The sequence below is a fragment of the Canis lupus genome, chromosome 12, assembly GCF_011100685.1.
Source record: "Canis lupus familiaris isolate Mischka breed German Shepherd chromosome 12, alternate assembly UU_Cfam_GSD_1.0, whole genome shotgun sequence".
NCBI lineage: Eukaryota > Metazoa > Chordata > Mammalia > Carnivora > Canidae > Canis > Canis lupus.
This window is the reverse complement of record NC_049233.1, coordinates 25,588,524-25,603,071: the sequence shown is the minus strand read 5'-3', so window position 1 is coordinate 25,603,071 and position 14,548 is coordinate 25,588,524. Positions and strand designations below refer to the sequence as shown.

The following is a 14,548-nucleotide window of genomic DNA, read 5'->3' as shown; positions in this document are numbered from 1 at the left end:
CTTTGTCTTTCATATTTTTGTGGCAAAAAAATTAATGAAACTCTTTTGACTCTCAAGGTGTCCCAGCTGGGACAATTCATTATATGTCACCTTTTAAGTTTCAGGAGAAAATGCTCCACAAATACTGCCATGATTCTGCTTGTTTAGTGCTTTAGGAGAAAAAGGCACTGTCACTTAGATTAAAAGATGATAAACAGCAACCCTAAGGACAGAAACAAGATGTACCTCCCCAGAGTCATTTGTTTACATTGCAGGTTAGTGGAATAGCAGTACCCTCTCTCCTGCCTCTCAGGGAGGATTTGTTTACATTTCAGGGCAAAGGTCTTCTTTCTCCTTTCAAGGGAAGGATGGTCAGACATGCCAGCCACCCTAAATATGCTCCAATTTTTTAAATTTCCTCTTCTGTGGTGCAAGTCTGGCTTTTTCCACAGGGCCTGCATAGACTGGGGAGGGCAGAGCTGTGCAAGATGTTCTGTGAGTAAAAGTTCCGTCCTTTGATCGAAAGGTCTCATGTTTCATCTGCATTTTAACTTGTTAGCTTACAAATAGAGTAACATTCCAGACTCTTCAAAATTTCATACTTAACAATTTATCAGTAAGCATTTAATTGAAATGTTATGAGGGACACTAAAGGAAAAGGCCTGGTCCCTGACCAATAAGAATTTATAATCCACTAAGGGAAACAAACCTAAATTAAAATACAAGAGGAAAATGCAGTATATGCTGTGGTCAAAAACTGGACTGTGAGAAAATGTGGTGAATTATCATTTCTATTAACTAAACTTCACTATTGATTAATAAAAAGTTATGATAAAAAAAGTGAAAATGAGTTCAGTAAATCTATCTCTCAGAAAAAATAGTTTGTAGTGCACTGTATTTGATGATGCAAACACAATTTAACTCAAATTTTAAGTTTAACTCAAACTTTCTAATTTTAACTCCTGTGCAAACTGTTAGCACTCATAAGTCATTTGCATATATAGTTATATAGTTTACATTAATGAGGGGTTTACATATGCTTTAAGAAAGCTATGTCCTTGATTTTATGCAATGGCACAAGTGCACAATAGTTGAGAAACAATTTGTATTTTAAGTTTAAAAGACACATATAATTCAAACAGTTAAGTTTCAGAAATATCTATATTTGGGGAAAAAAATATCGTCTTACAGTGCAAGAAAATTGAACCATGGTTTCAAATAGGAGAGACTAATTAAAAATTTCATTACATAGAGGTTATATTGATGGACAAGGAAATGGTTTTATACATATATGGAGAGAGAAATGCATAATAAATTCAGATAAGCAATTGTAGCATAGAGCAACCAGAATAAAATCATTGAAATAATAAAATCTGATGTGTATAAAATATTCCAATGCCAGTCTTGGATATGATATTTATTACATTCTTCAGCTATAGAAAAATTAGTGTTACAAACTCAATTTAAATGCAATTATTGTGAGATATCATTATACAGACCTTATATAAAGTTTTAAAAATAAATTTTTTGTAAAGTAACATTGTACCACTGATATTTCAAATGTAAATTACATAACTATGATAGTTAATTTTATGTCAACTTTATTGGGCCAAGAATGCCCAGCTATCTGGTTACATATTATTTCCTTGTGTGTTTGTCAGGGTGTTTCTGGAAAAGATTAGCATTTGAATTGGACTGAGTAAAGCAAATAGCTCTCCCCAGTATGGGTAGGTATCTTCCAATCTATGAAAATAGAATAGAATCTTAAAAACTAGGGCTAAAACCTCCAACATATGTGGTTCTTGATGTAGGAAAATGTTAGGGTTTGGAGCTGACAGCAAAGAAACAATTCTTGAGACATCTTCAATGTGAAAAGCTGGTTTTATAAAAGCACAGGGACAGGACCCATGGGCAGAAAAGAGTTGTCTTGGGGTTGTGACATGTGACTAATTATATACTTTCAAGTTGGGGGGTGGTTAGGGATAGCACAACCCTCCAAGGTATTGTGGAAGCAAGGTTTCCAGGATCCTGAGGGTGCTAGCTATTGTTAGGAAAAGGTCATTTATATTACTGTTTAGTAAAAAGTCAGTCATGATACTCTTCAGATATATATCAGTGGGCCATATGCTTGGAGGATAACTGCCAACAGGTATCCAGTAGGGGAAAAATAAAGGAAGTTTCCAAAGGAATTTTTATATATTAAAGTATACGTATAGGATTCTGTGGGGTTGGGCCAAAATTGCCTCCTGCCCTTAGCAAAGTATTAACATCAAGGTAACTGAATTCCTACAGGAATGTTATTCTGTCTGTTTCAAGGACTTGCCAAAGGGCTGTAAGTAGTAAGGAAATTTAATTTTTTTTTTGCCTTTGTTTGCCACATCAGTTCTGATATGTTTTCTAAAAAAGTGTTAGAGCTTTACAGTATTATCTGTAATGATTTTTAGCTACTAAGTATTTTATTTTTAAAAACTCTAGTTATCTTCCATTGAAATAAAATATCTGTCATGGACAGAATGTATCCTTAGGTATACACCTATACCTTCCAGATTAACTTATCATGGGAAAAACAGTTGCACAAGTTTTGTGACAAGAATAGCTACTTAAATTCATGTTTTATTGGTGTGGTTCAATATTTTCTGGATTATGATATCAGTTATACTTAGTCAATGACCTAAGTATAAGGGGGGGAAAAGAATGAAAAGCAATATCTTATGAAATACTGATAAATCTTAATATCAATGGCAAGAAGATGGTCAAAAGAAATCATGGACAAAACCATTCTCCATAGTTTCTTCTCCTAAAGCAGAGAAATTACTTCTCTGAAAGCAAAAGGCAATAGTTGTGGAATATTAGAGAAGGATAATCAGTTATAATCCCAGAAAGGGAGTAAAAAGAAGCCCAAGATCTGAAGGAAAGAGAGAAAGAAGAGAATGGGTGGTGGCGGTGAAGGGTGCAAGGAGAAAGGAAAGGAGAGAGGGGAAAAAAGGATGAAGAGGGGAAGGAAAGGAAATGAGAGAGAAGGAGAAAAAGATGGAACAAGGGAAGGAAAGAGGAATGGAAAGTAGAAAGGAAAGGAAAAGGAGGAGGAAAAAAGTAAGAAGGAAGAAAAGAGTATTTCCTGAATCTTCCATTACATTAAGGAAAGCTCTATTTTCAAATTTTAAACCTGATCAGGACAGGTCCATCAGTTTTAGGTTGATGTTTATTGTCTCAAACATTCATCCCAATGCTCTTCCTGACTGCCTAAATGCAGCTAGAACACACGGAACTTTCCAAGGCTTTCACTCTTACGTACTGCCCCCTGCCCATTGTCCTCCATCTGTGCATCCAAGGAGTCTCATGATGTAGGTTAAACTTGTTTTCTTCCAGTTATCTCTGACAAGGAGAAACAGCAATGATGGATAATTCTTTAAATGATATGTAAATTGTAATAATAAAAAACTGAAATAACAGAAAAAAATAATTTGGGGGGAGAGTTTTTTTTTCCTTCAGTCTACATGATTACTGGGATTCAATGCTTATTTAACTAATTTGAGATTATTTATTTAATTTGAGAGAGTGCATGTGTGAGAGAGTGGGAGGAGGAGCAGATAGAGAGGGAAAGAGAGAATCCCAAGCAGACTGCAGGCTGAGCATAGAGCTCAACGTGGAGCTCAATCTCACAACCCTGAGATCATCACCTGGGCCAAAATCAAGTCATATGCTCAACGGACTGAGCCACCCAGGTGCCCTTTAATGTTTATTTTAAATGATATTGAATATACCTATTTTACATTACTTTATTATCTAATTTTCTTTTTCAGGAACCAAATGCCTTGGACATATCTGCATTTATTGGATAATTCATTAATTTAAAATGCATCCAGTCATCTATCAAGTACCTACCATACCAAGGTACCCTGCCCAGTAAAAGATGTACACAAAATTAAATGAGATGCTGTGGATATAGCTTTTTAATCCATAAGAGTGTTATTAAAATAAAGAGAAAGTAGTTAGGCAGAGTCCAGTTTCTGTTCTGAGGTAAAGATACTTAAGAAAGAATCTTTTCATGCTTTGGTGAACTCACCATTCAGGTGAAGCAATGCACAAGCCTCCACTAATAGTAAGAAGGGTTACATAACATTTTTTAAATGCTTTCTCATGTATTATCTAATTTAATCACAAGAAACAGACAACAAAAGTCTTACTGTTGCTGTTTATAAATGAGGAACATGAGAAAATGAGATAGGTCTTGTTTATTGTTTAAGATCACAGAAAAAATGAATAGCAGAAGCAAGAGGAGAAGCCAGTCTCTCTTGACTACTGCCCATTGCTTTTCCCACTACCCCACACTTTTATATTTTTATATATGCAAAATCTCCACAGTTGCACTGAAAGAATGTAATAAAATGACAAAATAAAGGCTAAATTTTTCCTTATGACTTCAGTGCTTAAAAGAGAAGTCTTAGACATTCAAACACCCAATTAACATTAAAGTAATGAACTGAAGTTATATTAAACCTTCCTCCCTTTCTGTTCTAAGTGAAAATGTTAAGCAATCACATTCTGGTCCAGAGATCCAAGATGTATAATAGATCACCAAATAATTAAAGAATGTTATTTCTACTGTTTGCAAGATGATAAATGTATTAAGTAATTGTGATTGGTGATGTAAGGTGGTTTGACCAAAGTCAAATAAATAACAAGGCAAGAACTTGAGTAGACTTAAGACTAATTAAAAATATCATTTAAAAAATAAGAGTTAATAGTCATTATTTACACCTGATAATTGAATATGAATGCTTTAAATTTATCAAGGTCATATTAGTCAGAAAATAAGTAATTTCTGTCACTTACTTTTTATTCTAGTCCCTCCATAAATTATTACTTTAAAGTCATAATAGATCACTGATAGAATGTAGTAAACAATGAGAAACCTCAGTAAATGCATTTTTGTCAATTTTATGCTGATATAAGGCAATATGCACATTTTTCAATTAACACAAAGCACAAGTAGATTTTTTAAATTTGTGATGGAGAAATATAATAATAAACAGAAACAAATGAAAATTATATTGAGAGGAAAGTCTTTAAGTGAATAGTGTGAGCCAAGACAGACAAAGAAGAGAAAGCAAAAATACTAATTTTTAAGTATTTTTGGTTTATCGTCTTGACCTCTTGGTTTATCGTCTGTTTCAAAATTCCAAGGCATGACTGCCTTACACCTTCTGGAAGATGCGCTGATGTGAAAACCTGCAGGATCCCATGGCTGCAACCTGTCAGTGCTTGGATTTAAGTCAGCTGCAGGTTATTCCCTTGAGAATTAGCACAAGAATGACTTGACTTATGTATTTTCAATGGATGCAAATGTCAACCTTATCACCGAGGAAGACATATGGTACCCAGTTCTGAAAGCTGAATTCCCTTTCATAATGAATTCAAATCTCCTGCTGCGATCGGAACTCCGTGCAGGGAAAGGCTGAGGTCAATGTGCCTGGAGGCTGGCTCCAGTGCCCCACGCAGTGCCTGGAGCTACCTGAAAATGTCAGTTTTCAGAACATGTTTCTGCAAGTTGCTTTTACAGAAGTGTGTGGCTACAATAAAAGTAGAGATTAACAAAAAAAAAATCATGGAAATCACTTTTTTTTTTTTTTACAAAGAAAATCATAGCATGCAGGCTCATCCAGTTAATGTGTAAGTGTCTTCTGCTTTTTTCCTACATTTTCTTGAAATGTGCAAAGGAAAGCTGCCAGCACAGAAATTGTAGTTAACATAATCACCATTGGATTTCAACTGTCCTGCTTGGATAGCTGCTGGGGTTGTCTGGTTCTACAGAGGTGATAATGTGGCCTAAAGCTTTCTTCCTACACAGTCCACTGATGAACAAACTTGGTCAAATTGGCCCTGAGGTCCATCAAAACTGTTTTGTTCCAAAATTACAACTCCATTGTATTAGTTTGTTCAAGCTGCTATAACAAAACGCCACAGGCTGGTGGCTTAAACAACAGAAATTTATTTTCTCATGCTTTTGGAGGCAGGAAGTCCAAGATTAAGACCTCAGCAAGTTTGGTTTCTCCTGAGGCCTCTCTCCTTGGCTTGTAGAAGGTCATTTTTCTTTCTCTCTCCTCACATGGTCTATCCTCCATGTGTGCACCTGTATGGTGTCTCTGCTTGAAGTTCCTCTTCTTATAAGGACACAAATCTGATTGGATTAGGGCCTACCCTAAGGGCCTCATTTTAACTTAATCACCTCTTTAAAGGCTCTAGGTCCAAAACAGTCAAATTCTGAGGTATTAGGGATTAAGACTCCAACATATAAATTTTGAGAGAACACAATTCTGCCCATAACATGCATCATGTGACATTATAAACTGGTTCCTATTATAACTCATCCCATAGGAAGTAGTCTTGCTCCATCTGCAGGTTCGAAATCATGTTTCTGTTTTTATTCTGAGTATTAAGAAACTCAAAGATCTACTTAGTGGCCCTTGCACTAGTTTCCTGGTACAATTACTTCCCCACTTCCTATGTCTTTTTATCTAGGATTTTTATTTTAACATGCCTATTGCATAATATCCTTAACTAGTAGATAATGCAGTATGGCAGAGCTAGTCTGGGTTTATATCCAGCTCTACCCATTGCATATCCTGGCAGGTTTCTATGTTCCAGTTTCCTCATATGTAAAATGGGTATAATAATATATGTAACTCAGAACTGTTCCTATTAAATGAGTACATTACTATATAAAACTCTTTGCACCAGACACATGGTAAGTACTAAGTAAGTGATTGTTAAAAGTAAGTTAATTTTATGTAAGCCATTTCTGTAATATGATTTTAAATATGATTTTTAATGTCTGAATAAAGAAGTAAATTTCTGATGAGTGATACACTTTCAGATTATAAGTAAATGCATACCTGTATTAAAAAATTTTTCAGTCTTCTGGTTTATCAAATCTCATCCTTATTCCATATTAACACTTGCTTTGAATTTCCGTGTTTTCTTTCTTCATTTAGGATAAATGTACATTCTCATTCTTATCACTAGAAGGCTCCTAGCTGCTCTGCTTCACCTCTCTCACCCCTTTTCCAAAGCTACTACAGAACTTGTCATCTAACTCAACAAATACTATGTTATCTATGTTTCATGTATGGAAACACAAGCTTGAGAATCATGCTGCTATTACTCTTTCATAGCCAGCAGGTTCTATTCCTCCTGCCTACTGCCTTATGGATGTTTAACTGTCAGTATCTATGATTATTTATAGACTTTGGGATCTATTTTTCATTTCACTTTGGGCTACTCAGATCTGTGTCTGTAGAGATGATCTCCAGGCTTTGGCAGGATTTTCTTCTTTCAGCATCGCTGATTTGAGTCTTTTTTTCCTGTTACTGCAGCTGTGCTTCCTCCATAAAGCAAGCAGCCCAGACTTCATACTGTGATCTTCAGGACAGCGCAGAGAATGCAACATATTCTGTGCTATTCAATCCTACACCTCTAATTAGACTCCTTGCCCCTCCTCTCCGTTATTAACCTTGTTTTGTATTTCATTGAAAATAAAAAGTCAGAAAGGGCCTTATCTTCCCAGCACTGAAGCACCAAGTCCTCTGCCTGTCTTCTGTTACAAGAAGTTGACCTTGTACAGATGACCCTTCGACAGGTGCACTGGATCTCAGCCAACACCATCTACTCAAGACCTTTGATCCTCCAACAATTTCCTTCCCCATATCATCATTTCTTCCCTATTGGATCATTCTCATGAATAAACAAAATGTAAAGCCAAAAATCCTTTCCTTCACCCCAAATTACTGCCCAGGGGCACTGTCTTATTTCCCTGCTTCCCTTTACACCCAAATTCCTCTAAAGAATTGTTTATGATCCACGTGTCTGCTTTCTCACTCCCATTTTCTCTAGAATCCATTCTATCAAAACTTTAGCTTCAACAAAACTTTGAAACTGACCCTCTTAAAGCAAACAGTGACCTTCCCATTGTCATCTCCAAGATCAGCTCTCAGTCTTGTTTTTTAAGCTCTCAGTAGCAGTGAACATGGCTGACCACTGCCTACTCTTGGAGCTTTCTTGGCCTGTGCAGCATAAACATCCTAAAAATATCACAAGCTTCAGAGTCAGACAGATATAAACACAAATTCTGGATTTCTACACTGTACCTGATGGACTTTAGCCAAAATATTAAAACTCTATGAGCCTCAATTTTTATATTTCTGTAAAACAGAGATAACAATACCTCTCCTGTAGGTATTGGCTTAATTTATAGCACATCACAAATATTCAACAAATAATAAATATTAACATTTATTATTGTTTTATCTGATTCCTGCTTTCACACTTCTGCTTATATCTTTACATCTGTGTAGTAAAAGTACTGTTTCTCTCCCTAACTTCTTGCACCTGTGGAAATCCTACCCATCTCCATTATAGTCTCCTCCATAAGCCTTCTCCTTACAGGCTTCTGAAAGAAAATGACCCTTTATGTGAGCCCTTTAATTACTTATTTTATCTATGATTCCCACAGCATCTGCATTATATTACTGTTATTCATGAACACATTTCTCTTATAGGTTTTAAGTTTCCAGTGGACAAAACCAGCTGTGTAAAAGAAAGAAATTAAAACAATCCTGGTAGGTTTCACAATTTGGTAATGTCTCAAGTTTGGAAAATTTTGTAAACATTTAGCCAAGAAAGTAATATTACATAACCAAGGACTATGAAAAATTTGAGCTTAAAAGAAAACTTTATCTGGGGATCCCTAGGTGGCTTAGTCAGTTAAGCAGCCAGCACTGATTTCAGCTCAGGTCATGATCTCAGGGCCCTGGGATCAAGCCTCTCGCTGGACTCCATGTTGAGCAGAGAATCTGCTTGATGATTTTCTCTTTCCTTTGCCTTTCCCTCTGCTCATGCACTCACATGCACATACACACTCTCTCTCTAAAATAAATAAATAAATCGTTCTTTAAAAAGCAAACGTTATCCAATAATTATTGGAAGCCAGTGTTTCCAGCAAAATTAAATGACCCTGTAAAGGCCTTTGTATGTCTTCTCCACACTCTCCCCATGTAAGTGGCTCTCATGTATCCAAGTTAAAGGAAAGAAAAGAACAGAATAGCTAACCACAGAGGCTAGGGTTCCATGAGAAGTCGAATCAGGGAGATCACTGGAATGCGCCTGCCCTCTCTGCAGTATTCTGCTCCCTCTTTACAATTATAGTGGGCTTTGTGCATTTTTAAACAATCTCTCTAATGATAGTACCATAAATATCTTTTATCTAGAGTAAATATCTATGGACTTCTATATTTGGCCTTGGCAGCTAAAACACTTTACTTACCATCTTTACTTGGCTACTGCCATCTCTTTACATTCCTGTTGTCCATTAGAAGGAGCATCAAGGTATTAGTCTGATATTTCTTCCTTCCTTCCACAAGTGTGTGTTTAACCACTGTTACATTCATAACAAAGAATTTATATGGTTATTAACCATATAAATGATATGGTTATAATATCATGAAGAATTAGTTCTTTCCATTTAAGAAAGCAATTGTGACAACAGAAAAAGAACAAAAGAAAAAAAAAAGAAAGCAATTGTGTCTACATATGCTGATATTATACAATCTCTGCAATATATTACTAAGTGGAAAAAAAAGTAGCATGCCAAAACAACCTATAGTGTATGTTCCCATACATATACAAGAGGGATATATGTATATTATGTGTGTATTTATATATATATATATTGCGTGTGTATTTTGTGTATATATATATATACACACACACACATATATATATGATAGCTAGATAGGTAGATGTCTACCTACCTTCTTGGCTATGTATAGATTATCTTTTGAAGGATTCAGGAGAAATTATTTAGTGATTGTCCCTGAGTAAAATTTAAAGGTCTAGGAATGAAATTTATTTTCACCATCACCATATGCCCTTTATTCTGATGCAGTTTTAATAATGCATATGTATTATTTTCCACTAACAAAAACTTGGTTAAGAATAAAATTATGTATTACATTACTTTAGTTGGGATTTGAGCAGATCTAAAGCAAATGGATACCAAGAGTGAACATGAAGAGGTTATACATGAATGTGTGTAAAGAACATTAAGAGATTCCTCAGCTATACACCAGTGTTCAGAGACTCAATCAGCCTCAGAGTCTGGATTCCAAGGAAATTCAACAATTGTCTTTCATATTCTTTCCCATATCTACATTTTTGCTTAGCCTATTTTTTTCTACCACGAATATTCTTTCTTCATATTTCCATATGCCCTGATTCTATAAATGTTATCAAGGCCTGCATAATAATTATTTACAAAGATGGCCAAAACAATTCTTCTCATCCTTGTATACACGTGCTAGTTCCCTTCCTTCTGAATAATGCCTACTCTTGTCACTTGCTTTGACCAATAAAATAGGGTGGAAGTGAAACATTTCCAGGTCTGGACCTAGGCCTTACAAGGCCTGGAAGCTTCCACTTTCATCTCATTAGAATCTAGCAAACGTAAAAAAGTCTGATTGCCCTGCTAGAGAGAGCGGCCATGAGGTAAGGAGAGGCTGTGAAGGAAGAGAGACTATGAAGGACAATGGAGAAAGGCAAGCCAACCCTGACAACCACAGCTAAGGCACCAGCCATGTGATGAAAACACCTTGGACCCTCCAGTCCTAGTCAAGCAACCCAGGCCAGCATTGCTTGAAGCAGTAACAATCTGCTCCTATTAAGTCCTACCCAAATTGCAGATAAATGTTTGTTGTTGTTAACTGCCTAAGGTTTAGAAATGATACTCTCAAATGGAAATGATCCAAACTATTCCTCTGCAAAATCCTGTAGCATCACTTTCTACACTGTGTAAAACAAAGTATCTCTCAGACTAAACTCTATGTAACAACCTTGAGAGGGACTTACTGTGTCTTATTTATCTTTGCATTTCTCAGCCAGGACAATTTTTTCTTGTATAGGACTCAACAAACACATCTGTCCATGTGTGACTGGATATGTGTTCCTACACGCCAATCTCACACATGAACTCTATAAGTTAGATAGGGACAATTCCTTCCTAATCCAAAGCAAACAATGTCCTTTTTAGCACCTTGGAGTACTGCTGTATCAACCAGCTCAGCCCAAGGTGATACTGAAGTATTCCTAACAGTGTCGATATTTGCTGCATAACAGCTTGAGTTATTGAGATATAATCAACCATTAGAATGCATTTGTTTTTGGTTTACCTTCCTGCAGATACATTTTAATGTAAAATCGCTGTCCTGAGGTCCATTTTCCACTTCTTTACATATGCATTATCATTTTCCTATGGATTTTCAAGTATTTCCCAGTGAAATAGGTGCTTTTTTCTCCCAATATATACATTCACAACTTTGATGGCAGCAACTCATGTTAGTTTCTAGGAGAGGTTTAGTATACTTCGCAGCATGGAACTGGCCTTGTGGCATGAAGGGAATAAAATGTAGACTATACAGTGGAAGGAAGCAAGCAAAATATGGAGCAAACTTGGGCAAGAACTTAAAATACAGGACAAAGTTCTAAGGACGACAGCCCAACTCCAGGCTGAGTATGGCATCTGACAATAATGAGCCAGAGGGAAAGAGCAGGGGCATAGTTAAGGGAATGTGGTCAGAAGAGATGTTCAGCGTCAGGTACAGTGTGTCTGTCATTAATTGGGTATATCAGTTATAGGTAAGGGGAAAGATGTGGAAAGTGGAAGCTGAACCCTGGCAAAGAGCTGGTGGGATCCTTCTAAGTGAAGGCAAGTTAAAAATGGCCATATGGATCACAGACCTGGATCTTCTAAGATGATACGGCCTCTAGGTGAGGGCATATTTAACAGGTTGCTGTCTTTTTTCGGAAGGGGGTAGGAGGTCAAAATTTTAGCAAGCTAGTTTTTTTTTTTTTTGAAAACCTCCAAAATAACAGGTTTTTATAAACTCCAGATCCCTCAGCCCTTCCAGCATGCAAGAGAATACTATTTTTGACTATTACAATTGGTGGTGGGTAATAATTACCATTTATTGTTGGTTACTATATCAACCCAATTGGGAGATAATACCTTCTTTTCTAGATAAGAAGACTGAAGTAATGAAAAAGGCACTTAGTTGTCCAGGATTTAAACATAGGTCTATTGACATCAAGCTCGGTCTTGCTCATCCCACAATACTCATCCTCCTGAAAACTTCTGCTACTCTGCAAGACCAGGTTCCAAAGTGGTGGGGTGAGGAAGCCTATGAGAGGAGGAGGACTATTCCTAATAGAGGGTGTTTTTTTTTTAAGATTGTATTTATTTATTCATGAGAGACACAGAGAGAGAGAGAGGGGTAGAGACACAGGAGAGGCAGAAGCAGGCTCCATGCAGGGAGCCTCACATGGAACTCGATCCCGGGACTCCAGGATCACGCCCTGGGCCAAAGGCAGATGCTTAACCACTGAGCCACCCAGGCGTCCCAAGTTTTGTTAAACTGGAAGTAGGGATTGACGCTTACATTTAGATGAAATCTTTGCACTGTTAATAGGCTGACACATACCACACCTAAAGTGATGAGTTCTGAATTTAAGAGAGAAAAGATAAAACTATTATACTGTGAACTTGAATAAGTTTCAAGAGAAACATGGCTGCTGAAAAATATATACATGTTTACATACATACAAAGAAACCATTTTTTACATTTGCTTAGGACTAATTCTGGGCACATAACTAGAAATGCATGACATAATTCTCTGTATAGATTGTTTATGTACCCCCCTCCAAATTGAGTGTTTATGTACCCCCCCTCCAAATTCCTATTTTGAAGCCCTAACTCCCAGTGTGTCTGTATTTGAAAAGAGGGACCCTAAGGAAACATTTAAATTTAAAAAAGGTCATAAGGGTGGGGGTCCTGATTTGATAGGATTAATGCACTTAAAGGAGAGATACCAGAGAGTTCACTCTTCTTTTATGTGAACAAAGAAGGTTACAAGAGCATAAGGCAACACAGTAGCCACCTATAAGCCAAGGGAAGAGACCTCAGAATGAAACTTAACTTGTCAGGACCTTGATCTTGAACTTACCAGCCTCCGAAATTATGAGAAATAGATTTCTGTTGCTTAAGCTATCCAGTCTATGGTATTTTATTAAAGTAGACAGAGCTGACTCATGTATTCTTCATGTCTCACAACAAGAAAGAAATGAAAACTTGCTCAGTTAACATAAAGTTTCCTGCATAAATAAAACTGCTAATTTTTAAGTTCCTATTTTGGATCTGGTTTGTAGTAATATGGACAAATATCCTTAAAATATGGATGTTCTTTCTTCAATTTTTTTTTTTAAGATTTTATTTATTTATTTGACAGAGGGAGACAGAGAGCACAAGCAGGGGGATCAGCAAGGAGGAGAGGGAGAAGTAGGCTTCTTGCTTGGCAAGAAGCCTGATGTGGGACTTGATTCCAGGATCCTGAGATCATGACCTGAGCCGAAGACAGATGTCTAACCAACTGAGCCACCCAGGCACCCAATAGCCAAGATTCTAAACATGGCTCAGTCACTACTCCCATTGAGCAAGCTCCATAATTAAGCCAAGACTTGATTTTCCTCTATTTAGAAAAGGACTAATGATACTGACCTCATATATTTGCACTGCTACCACTCCTTCTACTGCTACTAGTCCTTTTACTGACATATTGCTCCAACAAGAACAACCATACAATACGCTATATATCAAGGGCTTACTATGTGCTGAGCACTGGAGTACTTGCTTTATCTATATGTCTACACTCTGACTAATCCAAATGTCAATTTTTTTAAAGTTTTTTTTAAGCTTTTTAGTATTTTTATCCTGGTTTTACAGATGAAAAGGTTTAGAGGCTAAGCATTTTAAGTAATGCAACTGGTAAGTTCTGAAAAACTAGGATTAAAATCTAGGGTTTATAGGGTTTTCAAAAAGTGTACTTTTAGAGTGACTGAGTGGTTCAGTCAGTTAATAAATGCCTTCAGCTCTGGTCATGATCCTGGGATCCTGGGATCCTGGGCTCCCTGCTCAGCAAGGAGTCTCTTTCTACGTCCTCTGCTCCCAACCTGTGCTCTAGCTTTCTCTCTTTTTTTCAGGTAAATAAATAAAATCTTAAAAAAAAAATGTACTCTTAACCAACAGACAATACTACCTATGATAATGGAATGAGCTCATATATGCAAAGTGTTTGGTACAAAGCTGAGATAGACTGGAACTTCCATAAAGCTTATCTCCTTGAAGTATTTTACCTCACATTGAAGCCTTTTCTACCTTCCTCAGACATTCACTATTCTATGCTCTCAAAGTGAATATTGGTACATATGTACATATCTTTCTCTTTCTGTACTGATCTTTACTGAAGCACCTTTCTTGTTAAAATTGTTGTATCAGCCTCTCCTTTAGACCATGGGCTACTAGAAAATAAGAAACTTTATGCAAGCCTGTTTTGCATCCCCATCCTCACTGCCTCATTCCTCTATCTAAACAGAGTTGTCTTTCTCCTTTAAAGACCCTACTCTGCTTTAAACATACCTATACTGTAACCCCTATCACATCACAGCTACTCACATTGATGCCAG

The 14,548-nt window shown here is 36.6% G+C and overlaps 1 long non-coding RNA gene across 1 annotated transcript; it reads left to right on the top strand.

The window, feature by feature from the left end:
- The first annotated feature begins 368 nt into the window (after positions 1-368).
- On the top strand, positions 369-5,432 carry LOC111098166. The gene is made up of 3 exons (XR_005367425.1): positions 369-474; positions 3,783-3,873; positions 5,167-5,432. It is a non-coding gene; the product is annotated as an uncharacterized LOC111098166 (long non-coding RNA).
- The last annotated feature ends 9,116 nt before the right edge of the window (positions 5,433-14,548 follow it).